The sequence below is a fragment of the Corvus brachyrhynchos genome, unplaced genomic scaffold (genome assembly GCF_000691975.1).
Source record: "Corvus brachyrhynchos isolate BGI_N302 unplaced genomic scaffold, ASM69197v1 scaffold220, whole genome shotgun sequence".
NCBI classification, from domain to species: domain Eukaryota; kingdom Metazoa; phylum Chordata; class Aves; order Passeriformes; family Corvidae; genus Corvus; species Corvus brachyrhynchos.
In genome coordinates this window covers 1,241,888-1,254,362 of record NW_008236209.1, presented here as the reverse complement: position 1 = coordinate 1,254,362, position 12,475 = coordinate 1,241,888, and the positions used below count along the sequence as shown (strand labels likewise).

At 41.5% G+C, this 12,475-nt stretch overlaps 1 long non-coding RNA gene across 1 annotated transcript in view; it reads left to right on the top strand.

The window, feature by feature from the left end:
• Positions 1-10,371, top strand: part of LOC108448625 — a 21,981-nt gene extending 11,610 nt beyond the window's left edge. Inside the window, exons 3-4 of the long non-coding RNA XR_001864579.1 lie at positions 3,614-3,815; positions 6,348-10,371. This is a non-coding gene — a long non-coding RNA (uncharacterized LOC108448625). The remainder of the gene's footprint in view (positions 1-3,613; positions 3,816-6,347) is intronic.
• The last annotated feature ends 2,104 nt before the right edge of the window (positions 10,372-12,475 follow it).

Sequence of the window (12,475 nt, the reverse complement as noted above, 5' to 3'; positions counted from 1 at the left end):
CTGAAATTTGTTTATAAAGAAAGCCAGAAAGTTTTATTACATTTTTATGTAAAAGAAAATTAGCATTTTGCGTATTTGAACTTACATTAGAATTACAAAAAGCGGGTAAACAAAAAATGACCAAAGAGCGATGAAAATAAACAGGAAAGAAAAAAAGTAAAGAAAGCATAACACATACTCATACACACAATTTCATATTCTAAGCATGCAAACCAAATAAATGCTTGTGTGCATATGTATGTATTGTATACATTCATACCAAGCAGTTCTGAAAACCTAAGCTCGTGAAAGTGAGGAAATGCTAGAGCTAGGCCCTAATTTGGCCTTTTTGATTGTGTGCACACGAATGTACGCTGGGGTTTTTTTCCACACACACACCCCACAGAAGGTGGTGCAGTGTAGGCAGAAACTGGCTGTGAGAATGATGTAATCTCTCAGAGAGCTGCTATGCAGGAGCCTGTTTCTTTTCTGCCCACAAGCCAGTTTGGTATTTTGGATGTACCCAAGGAAGTTCTCTTAGCATGTTTCCCAGCAGGTGGGTGCTGCCAATCTGAGGCTGTACGAGAATATGTCTGAGGGTGCACTTAAAGCAGGCTTATTAATGGGGGGGCAGGGGGGGAAACAGGGGGGGCTGTATCCAAGGTTGCCTCCTCGGCATTTAAGAATGCTTCACTTCAGCCTGTGCTGCCATTTACTGCATTATGTGATGCATGTGGATTTTCCAAACAAAAGATGTTTATGAGGAGAGTATATTTTAAGATCCCTTTCATAACTGCACAGACCCCTCTCCAAGCAGATGGCCTGACAGTTGCAAGAAAACTATTCATAAGCCAGAAGTAGCATTTAAAATTCTTTTTTAAAAAGACAGTTTGTTCTCCACGTACATTTTAAGCAGGTACTAATTCTGTCCATGGCAGCACCTTCCCCGACCCAGCGGCAGCAGCGCAGCCCAGGCTGCCTTGGACCTGCGTCCTCCTGGGTGCTCCCACCACCACCCCAGGTATGGGCACCACTAAAACTCCAGTTCCACTGCTGCTAACTTGGAGTAACATTGGAGGTACAGCAGTTTCCCTTTTATACCCAAAATAGGTGGTATCCACAGCAAAAATATTTGTTTAGAGTACGTAAGGGTGTGGAAACAAGAACTTTCCAAGGACGTGGATATGTTTAATTCCATTTTCGTTTGCAGCCTTGACTGTTACCGAGCTGTTGTTGACGATCTTTGGGGAAAATAACCAGCTGAGAACAAAATCAGTAAACCTGAGCCACTTCACCATTACTAAGTTCATGTATTCTGGGAGAAATCTGAAGCAATGGCTTCATACAGCTGCATTTGCTGACCCTTTTAATTGCCTTCTACAGAACCTCCTTCTTGAAGGAAACGAGCGCTTCCATATCATGCGCTTGATAAATAAATAATGCCACCCCTCCGGAGACAAAAATTCCATCTCTAGCACAAGGACAGGGACTAAGCGTCCTTCCACTTTGGGGAGATGGTTTGTTTTTGCTTTTCCTTCACCTCAGGAACTGGGGCTTATTATTTGTCACATCAAACACATTTAGAAATATTTCTGAGAAATTTGCCTAATATCCTGCAGCAAGGAGTTGCAGGGTTGATTATACACTTCACGAATGTTTTCAGCATTTTTCCTTCACCTTTCCATGCATATTTGTGCTTCAGAGAAAACAGAATAAATAGCCCCTTCTCTCTGCTTCTGTTATATCATCTTTTACCCTTGTGTTTGGTAAACTAAACAATGCTAGTCTTTCTAATCACTTTTTTCCTCTCGTGTTTAATCATCTTTGCTGCACTTTTTTGCTGCAGAAGTACATACATGTGGGCATATACACCCTGGAGCAATCAAAGTCTTCTAAGACAGGTTTTAAGGCTTCATAGAGATTTGCTCTTTGCTCCCAAAACAATCCCTGTTCATCTCATTCTAAATTCACTTTTAGAAACAGGGTCCCCTGGCGCAGGTGCTGAGATGTGTGTGCAGATGGGCAAGTTTAAAAGTGAGGAGCAGGACAGGGAGGGTGGGGAGGCTTCACCTCATGCTCAGCCCAGTGAGCACCAGGGCAGCCCAGACCTGCTGCAGAAACAAAGCCAGAGACCGGACCAGGGTTAGAAATACTTTGTGCTGTGTGAGGATGAGCCTTCCTAAGGCACACCTTTCAGACAGAGAATTTGTAGATGGTATTGTCTCATCTTCCTGAGGCTCACCTCCACTCCAGGCTGCCTTTGTCCTTCACTCACCCTGCAGAGCACTGCAGAAGCTCTGTGAGCAGTGATGGTAAGAGTAGATCTGGTGCTGCAGCTCCACTCAGCCCAAAAAAGAACATGAAGGAGGAATAAAGGAAGGTGAAACCTCGAGGAGAAATACTCTCTCCAGTTAGGACCAGGGTCCTCATGGACATGCAGTCAAGGAGGCAGGCGCTTCTCTTTTGGCAGCCTTTTGTTCTCTGTCCTGCAGAAGCTTTTTGCTTGTTCCTTTCTAGATCCAGAATCTCTGTGTATTATAAAGGGCAGAACTTTTCCTGGGGAAACACAGCACACACTCCATCGGGGGAGTGGACTGGCTGTACATATGTTAGCTGAAGACCAAGGCCAAATATGTTTTGGGTAGGATTCCCCCAATCTAATTTGAGCCCTCCTACTTTCCTTTCACTCTTAAAATCAAACTGAATACACCTTGTCCTTGGGAAGTTCTTTGCTAATCCTGTTTGTAGTTTTAAATGCTATGTAAACATTTTCATTGTGGATTAATACACTGCTTCAAAGCAGTGGAGATTTTAAGATTGCCATTAATTCAAAGAGACTTCTGTTACTATTACGGTTCTTTTGGAAACTTCATTTCATTCAATGCCCTTTTGAAGGCTTTGCACTAGAGTGCTAAATGAATGCTATCAAAGGCCATATTAAAGGGGATTGTATATAGTTGACCAGGGTTCATGCCAGGGCCTAGTTTTAGACAGTATCTTACATTGAAAATATGATTCTTCAATTATACCTTCTATTGCAGAAATGAAATTACCTTGAATGCTTGGTGTAGGAGGCTTATTTCTTAGAATACAGTAGTAAATGGTCAAATGCTTCCTCACAGTAAAACGTATCTGATTAAAAAATGAGAGAGAGAGAAAAATGTGAAAATCAAAATCAGTCATAAGAGCCCTGGGATCAGTGAAAAGACAGCTTAGACAAAGGCTCTGCATTTGAGTAGCCCAAATAATTCCAGGATTGTCTGAATGCTTCAAGTAGAAGTGTCTAAAGAGCCTAGTGTTCTGCCAGCTGATTCAGGATGCTGCAAAGGGGGATCAGAGGGCCAAAGTGAATATGTAGAAGCTTTTAAACACATTCCCACTATTCATGGTAATCAAAGTGATTTGCAAATACATCTTCTTAGCAAGACTTAACATCTTTGAGATCACAATCGTAAAAAATAATTGATACAATTAGAGGTATGAAGCTACGTTTTGTGTAACTGCAGCTATTCACATTTATTACATTTCTAAGTGTTTTCTTGTCTGCTTTCCCAACTCATAATGTACATCTGATTTATTTGGAGAATAATAGCGTTGCAGTCCTTCCCTGGCTTTTTTTTCTGCAATGTTTTAGGTGTGGCTTCACCGTGCAGAGGGTCCAGCCCTGCAGGGCCACACCAGGCCTTGGCCAGCCTGCTCTGGCAGGCAGTGCTGGCACCTTGGGCTTGGCGTTGATTGAATTGAGTGGCTGCTGCTGCTGCAAATACACACAACCTACTGTGGAGCTTCCAAACAGCCTGCCTGCCTAATTCCAGGATTACAGCGCTTAAGGACAGGTAAGGATGATGAACAAGTGGAAAGGATCTTATGTCCTTACATCCACAGGGAGTTTTGTGCCTCTGTCCCGTTGGCATTACTCATGTAAGCCTCTCATTCATCCACCTTGGGAAGACTGATTTGCTCAGCCTTTGGTGTTCTGCTCAGGTTTTGATGTGCTAGCTGAGGAAACTCAGTGATTGCTTGTGTGTTTGGGAATTAGTTATGAATTTAGACTGTATAAAGCAATCTTGTGGACTCCTGCTTCATTAGTAATCCGATCTGCTAGCCACTGCACTGCCTTAGTTCACACCGCGGGTGCCATCGCTGGAAGGAGCGGACACTTGTGTGCAAGGTGGGATGTGGACTTTCACCAACTCTTTGCATTAAATTCCTGCCATCCTCCTCTTATGAGGAGGGCAGCTTATGATGAGAGGCCAGAGCACAGAGAAGTGTTGTTCTCCCTGCTGAAGACTTGCCCTATGAAAAAGAGTCCATTGATTTTCTTTCCCAGAGAAAGCGAGTCAGAGTGCAGCGGTCTGGCTTGCTGGGCATGGACGTGCACCCTGAGAGTCTCATTCTCCTGCTGTCTTCAGAGACAGAGTAAAATGTCCCAAGAGCTACAGTCAAAAAGCAGAACACAGGAGTGAAGTGGATTTTCTTCTTTTCGCCAGTCTCCTTCTTTTCTTATTTGTAAACTAATTAAAATTGTTCTTAGGAGTATACAAAGCAATTTGATACCCTGAGCCACCACCTGTAGGAATCTTATTGTTTGGTAAAAAAGGAATTATTTTTGTTTTCCAGAAGAGACCTGGATAGGACAAAGAAACATTTCTATATTGTATGCATTAGCAAGAAGGATTAGACAGGCTGTAATCTTGGTCAGTCTGACTTCTACAATTATGGAAAATTACAATGATTGATGTTAGTTGCAATTTATCTTATTGCACAAACTGGTACAGGATGAATCTTCCCTTTTGAAATACATATTTCACTAAAACTAGAATACATATGAAGTAATTTCTTTTTCTTTCTTTTCCCCATCAGATTGATAATAGTCTGTGTAGGAAAGGGCTGAAAAACACAAAAAGAAAAAGTTGGAGCTATTTGAATTGTCATGGCAATATCCTAGATTTTTCAAGAAGTTTGGTTCTGTTTAGCTAGTCACTTTAATTTTCCTTCACTAACTTGTCTCCATTCTCTGCCACAATGATAATTCTTTATATGACTGTCAGCCCTTTGCATTGTGACAGCTTAAATTAATGTTTTGATATTTCTCTCTTTGTAAGAATACAACAAAGAAGACAACTGCCAAGGATAGGACAGAAACTATATGACTGCAAAACAGACACTGCGCACCAATAAAGCCAGAAGGAAAAATGTTCATGTTATTGCCTTGTTAATAAGCTTTTGAAACAACTGATCCTGAAGTCGTTGAGTTCCCTAGGCTAGTATGGCCCTTGTGCTTCATCTGGGTTGTGGGAAACTTCTTCCGGGGACCTTGGACATTTCTGGGAATACTTCAGCCCGGTGACGTTGGGGTGGTTTAATACCTCAGGCAGGCTCATTCAGCCTCTGGTACTGCACTAACCACAAATGTAAGCTGTGGTGGATTAGCCTGTTTTACCCTCATAATTATTCCACTTCTGCACAGTGGAAACCCTTTTGCAAACTAATACATGTTCATCTCATTTTTACACACCACCTCTCCAAGTGTTAAGAGGATCAATAACGGGAATTCCAAAAGGAAGGTGCAGGAGGAGTTGGAAGGATTTGATTTGGCACTTACAAAAGAAATGATGAAAAGGAATTGTCTTAAGATTTTGTGGAGGTTTATACCAATCCTTATCTAAGGTTCAAGGCCTTTAGCAGTGTCGTTCCTGCTCTTAATGTATGCTTCGAAAATCCCAACCCATCTGGCATTGCCGTAAATGAAGCTTGACTTCAATGAGCATGGTGTTTTTCAATGTTCTTTAAAAAATCCTTTTAAAAAGATCTGAGATATTCAGATGCAGTTTAATGTTTCAGTATAGCTGAGGATTTCATTATTACCTTCTCTCATTTTTATCATTTTCCGTCTGTTTTTCCTCTCACACATTCCTTCAGGACCTGGCCTCACCTGAGAGATGAGGAATTTAAATGAAAGTAGAACAACAACAAAAAAAAAAATCGATTAATCCATTCTTTGTGGCAGAAGCCACCAGATGATGCTGTTACTCTTACAGCTTCTTAGCATGTGAGCAAGATTTCAGTTTTTGAAGGAATGTTGCATTGTTATTAGCTTAGTTTTACAGTAATCCTCCGAGAGAAGCTACCAGCAGAGTGTTTTCTGCTGTATTCTCTGTAGGATGCAGTTCTTGGGACAAATTACTTTCCTTGGAGTTAAATGTGCAGTGCCATGCTGCAAAGTAGTGTGCTCCAGAAGGAGGAGGATCTTCTGTGATCACTGCAGGTACCACTGTTACAGGGTAAAAATAATAATTTTTTTTAAAAAATCATAAAATGGGTTTCACTTAGGTCAAAGTCCACATTACTTTCTGTTTTACCAACAGATCAGTGCCAAACTCCCGAATTCTGTCCCTGTAGAGAAAGAAGCGAGAGTTGTCACAGATGGAACACACTGAAGAAGGAAAGGATACTCATCACTGCAGGTGTGCTGGGCAAAGTCCGAGAGCCATAAGGAGTGCACTGTTTGGATCTCAAACCATCCCCTGACCTGTGCCTCTCCCTCTTTAACAGAGAGCTGGTCCCAGAGAGCTTCAAAGAATAGATCAAAAGTGTGAGCTGTACTATTTATCTCAATGGACCACAAGTGCTGAAAGCTAGAGATGAAAAATTTAACATCAGATTTGTCAAATATTTCACTGCTGATGGGATCATTTTAGCAGAAATGACCAATGGCAGTGCTTATCCATCAAATTGAAGGTTTAATATAAAAAATAAATAACATGGGAGATAGGGCTTCTACTGGATGATTCATTTATGCATTTTAATTAAAACACTTGATTGTTTAAATGCAAATGAAGCAAACTCAGAAATGTCAGCGCATTGCATCAGCGTGCTGAAATCCCAGCGGCAGCAGGGGCTGGGTTCGCTCAGGTGTGAGGATGGTAGTGGAGCATACGGGAAAGTTTCACTGTCTCTGCAGAAGGTATTGCCACCAGCTGCTCCTTACTCTGCTTCTACCAGCAGGAACAGCCCCACAAATGAGAGCTCCTGCCCCAGCCAAGCTGGGCCTGGACACTGATCTCAAGCTGGGCAGTTGTACTGAGGGGCACATGCCAACGTTCAAACAGTGCCAGAGCTGAACAAGGTAAGATGAAACCAGACTAGAGACTGCCCTCCATATACCTGAGATTATCTTTGCCCCGGGATTTCCAAGCTGGACCACCATTTTATGTGAAATAAGTTCTGTTTATTTTTTATAGCTCTTACAAGAAAGAGCAAGCAGGCAACACACAGAAACCAAGCAAGCCCATTGCAGAGCTGGTGCATCCAGGCTTCGCTAAGCCAATTAAGCAATCGAATAAAGGCCACAGCTGAAATGGACTCAACAGATCAGTGAAATCAAATGGTGAAAATTAATATACTAGGAAATTAAATAAAAATTATAAAGTTGAGACTGAATTTGATTTGTTGGTCTTGGGCTGGGGATATTTACAGGGAAGCTGTTTCCTTTGCAGTCTGATGTTTGTGTCCATCAGGTGCAAGGTTTGTGCTGGTTTTTCACAAAAGAGACCCTCTAAAACAAAGGGTCTGACCTGTTCCACTTAAGGAGGAGGTACAGCCACCACAGTGCTATCAGCAGCTCTGCTTCACTATTTTCTGCCTTAAGTCTCCCTGTTGTAACAAGTTATTAGCTTGCTGTTCTGATTTTCCCTTTCTAGCATAGAAAACCTTCCCATAGAAGTGACACAGATGACAGCCAAATCAAGCAGTAACAGCCTTGGGAAAAAAAAAATAATAAATGCAGAGGAATCTTTCTAATTATATGCAAGATTTACAGAATTTAGTGTTTACTTTTAGGGACCTGTATGTAGTGCTGTTTCTCCATTATAGAGTGCAAGTATGCGAGTGTGTCTTTGAGATAAGGCAGTATCATCCTGGTATAGTGAAAAGGAAATGAAAAGAAAGAGTTCAAAATGCTTTATATTTTGGGATCTTCACTTGTGGTGTTGACAGCAGCTGCAACAAAGACTCAGGTTGAAGACAACTTACAATTCATGTTGAACATCTCCGTGGCATTAGCACAGCCAGTAACAAGTCTTTTACCTCTTTCCCCGTGGATTGTACAGTCAGGAGAAGGAAAAGCTTTATGTCCAGAAGCTGTCCACGCTGCCTGGGAATGAATGTGCTTTTTTCCATCTAGATCCTCACTTCTTGCAGAATCCTGCTCGTGGTGACTAGGCCCAGACCTGGCGATGGATGATGTCGCCCATGGAAGCTTTGAGCCGTGCGGTTACCAAGAGGAGGGCTCAATGTCTGCCAGTCTCGTTGCAGGCTGCTTGTCAGAGAAGCAGAGATATGGAGAGCAGGCTGTGGAAACTTACCCTTGCTTCCTGGCTTAATAAAAAATATTGAGTGGATAGGACAGTAAAATACATAAAAAATAAATTCTTTGTGAGTTCTTCCACAGCAGTTGCTTCTTCACCTTACCTTGGGCACTGAGTGCAGGTAAATTCCTGTCCTGTCCCAGATTAAATACTCCTTATTTTTTGTCCTGTCAGGCTAAATTTTGCTCATAATTAGGATTTTTCTAGGTTCAATTCAAACTGATTGCAAGGAACCTTTGCTCTAAAGGAGCAGATTTTCCTTTGAGCACAGGTTGGACTACCCTTGGGTCCAGGGAACTGGGCTGCAAGGTCTGGGCTGCCATTTCCTTTGGGCCAGAGGAGAGGGCACCTGGAGCATCTCCTGCTCTCACCACATCCTTCAAGCACAGTGTGATTGACCACTGGCCAGGGCTCGCCACCCACCGTACCCAGGAAAGCCACATCAGGTTATGTCCCTGTCCTTGGCTGGGGTCTGGAACTAGGTGGTCTTTAAGGCTCTTTCCAACCTAAACCATTCTGTGATCTAAGAGCTGGGACTTTGACAGGAGGCGGGAGAGGGGGAGGAAAGGACTTTTCTCACCGCTTGGGTTGGACACCCCCAAGGACGTGTAAATCCCGAAGCCGTCTGTGCCACGGCTCAGCTCAGAGCATGCCAAAGGCTGCTGAGGGAACTTCTGTGAACAAGTCTTCCCCAGCATGAGAGGTGAGCTGCAGGACCAGGCCTTCTGTTTGGGCAAAACCCAACAACACCGTTGAATTCAAGACATAATTGAGGTTTTGGCAAAATTGCAACACAGCTGCCCAAGGTCATCTCCAGTGAAAGTAGACGAGGAGGTTTACACAGAAGATGTTAATTGGATTTTCGTTTTCTCTTTAGAAAGGTTTAGAGCTATCAGATCTCACCCCAGTACAAGCTGCATGAATATGTCCAATGATATTGTGAGCTGATTATTGTTCATTCTTAACGGCCTTCCATCTCCGTAACAACGGTATTAGCATTAATATTGTGCCCAGGGCTCTGAATATGGATACTAATGGAACTCAATCAGCTCTTAAAGAACAAAGGATCTCTTTTACATGGCACCCTGTGACTGTCAGAGGATTGGATTAGCAACTTGTCAATCCTCCGGTTCGTAGTGCTTTTCTGATGCACTCTTGAATGCTTGGGTAGTACATGGAATTACATTATCTGAAAAATTAATACAAAACATTAAGTGAAAGCTATGTGCTATTCCCTCCTGACCTGATTATTCTAGATTATTTAACTAAGTAGCCAGCATACTCCCTAATTTAAGTGCTGAATTTCTACCACACAAAACGTTATCTTTTCTCATAAAAGAAGCCCACGAAAAGAGCAAGCTCAATTGCCAATTATGCTTCTTCCATGAAATCTCTTCTATCCCCTTCAGGATAGGTTTGGGTAAAACTATAATTGCAGTGGATAAGGAAGATTAAGAAAAGATGTAAATGAAAAATGTTATGTGTTGGCATCTGATTGATCCATTTGAAAGAAAGAGGAGAATTTGACGAGATGGTAAGGAGCTCACAGTTTGCTTCGAAGGAACCCAGCATTTTTTTAACCTGTACAGGGTGCTGAGCTATAATTAAGAACGGCAAGTCAGTGAAAAATCTATTTAAACTCCTGACAGCTTCTCTGCATTAGCATTTTTGACATCTACATTCACTCTGGCAAATCACTGATGTGGTTTTTTTTTTTGAAATTATATTTTTTATTAGCGTTCTGCATATAATAACAAAGCAAAAATGATGTTGCAGCCTGGACAGGTCTTTAACTCAAAAGCTCAGCATTTGCATTGTGCTTAATTAGCCGTCTGATTATTGTTTTATTCTGAAAGAAGTTTTGTAAATGTGTTCTCATCTATAAAGCATCTTTAAGGGGAAAACACTGGTTTGATACTGTTAGTTGGTGAAAACTATGGCAAACACTGAATTACAAACAGTGTGATTAATTGATGTCAAGATACTTATCTCTGTGTTTTAAAAATTATTATTATTATTACCATTATTACCACCATTATTACCATTATTGCTGTAATAATAATAATAATAATAATAATTATTATTATTATTATTATTATTATTATTTTATTTTGGGTGAACTTTGAGTTATATAGGTCTTTCCCATTAAGGAAAGGCAAGGGAAGAACATGGCTCAAGCCTGGTAACTTGTGTATGGGTATAATATTTTCAAACACATCAACAGTCTTCCCCAAAGTGTGAAGAACTTGTGATAACCTTTAAGTCAGATGCACTGTGAATGTGTTGGGTTTAATTTGACAGCAAAGAAATACCATCATTAATTAGAATGCTTTCAGATTAGTGTTTGTCTTGCATAATTCAACATTTGCCAAAGTTCAGGAAAGATATGCACTAAATAGAAATTATTACTTTGATAGTGCTGCTACATTTCCCCTCCTTATTTTTAATATGGCTTTTTAATTTGGGTAATGAGTATATATCACTAATCATTTTGAAAGCCTATTACCAACACCAGCCAATTCGTCAACTTGAGTTAATAGTTTACTTTATTATAAAAATTGGAACTGGACACAGTTGTGGAGGACTGAAGGAAATAAATAAAATAAAAAAAGCCTCCTTAGCAGATAACCTATTTTCCTGTGTGCATAAAATGCCCCTTGTTCTGTCAGGACTTGTTTTCCCACTGCTGGAACTCCATTGGTAGCCATTAAGCTCCTACTCGAGACACATTCTACTGCAGGGCATTTGGAAATTAAATGCTCAAGGAATTAGAAGAAGACGGTCTTCTCCCATACTTAATTTTCCCATGTATTATTAGTAGCTGCCTCTGCACTGCTAATGCCCTTCTCCCACTGTGTAGGCATGAGCTGGCAAGGTCATTTATTTTTTAACGTGTTTACTGGAAAAATGCAGTTGCATCTGAATGATTGTTTTGGGAAAAATAAAAGTCTTGGGATGAGTCATAAGTGAAGAAAAAAAGGTCATTTGAGAAGATTTCAATAAGGGAAGAAATTGATAAAGAATATGGAAATGCATTCTAATTAGAATGAAAAGTTTGAAGACTGCACCCTGTAGTGAAATTAGTGTCTGCAGCAGACAATGCTCCTCATTAACAAATCGGGACCTCACTTTTATTACACTTAAACCAAGATTCTTCACTGTGTCCTGCCACTTAAAAACATGCATCAGTGACCACAACACTCACCCGTGGCTGTTCTTAACCCATGTCTGCATTTGTGAGCAGAGAGAAACTCTGAAAGAAGCCCCAGTCGAATGAGGGATGCTACAGAGATGGAGTGTATTATGCTGGAACTGAATCTTCCTTTGAATGGTGGAAGAATAATAAAGGCCCTGCCTACTGAATCATGCTAAACTGCAGCATTTATTTATTTTTAGTACAGTTTTATCTGGTGACAATGCAGTCATTATAGCTTTTTGTTGTTAAGGTGTGTGTATATTTCTGTTTGAAAACCTCAGGATAAGAAAGGCATGAACAGTAAAGCTTTTAAAATGAACCCCATCCAAACAGTCACAACTCCAGTTCCCCCAAGTTCTGATATTTTGTCATTACTCTGGGTTGTTCTGTGGGAAGGAGAGGAGCAAAAAAAGGAATGAGCAAACACCCAGAGAAATTTAAATTAGAAGCCTTGTCTTTAATAAGATCTTGCTTTGACATTAATCCCTGTCTGCAGCTGAGGTATTGTTTGCCTTTGCTGGAGTCGAGGTCCCATTCTCCTGCTCCGCTCCTGCCTCCCGAGCTGCCCTCGCATCGCGCCCGGCGCTGGCGATGAGTCAGCCCAGCAGGGCCAGCACCAGGCCCTGGAACACAGAGCTCTCACAGCAGCTGCCAGCAGCCCAGGTGAGCGAGAGCTAAATATACACCAAACCCCAACGTGGTCCAAGTCAGTAAGACGTCGTCTCAGATTCCCCAGTAGAATATTTCACCAAAAATCAACTATTTGCACACAGTGAGTTTTAACAGATTTCCATTTTCTGATGAAAACTAATTTCCCTGAAATATGGTGAGTGGTGGCTTACTGCTGCTTACAGCCCACATGCTTAGAAAGCAGAAGCTGCATCTCCACAGCTGAACCAGCCTCATCTGTCCCAGCGGCTGCCCCGGCCCC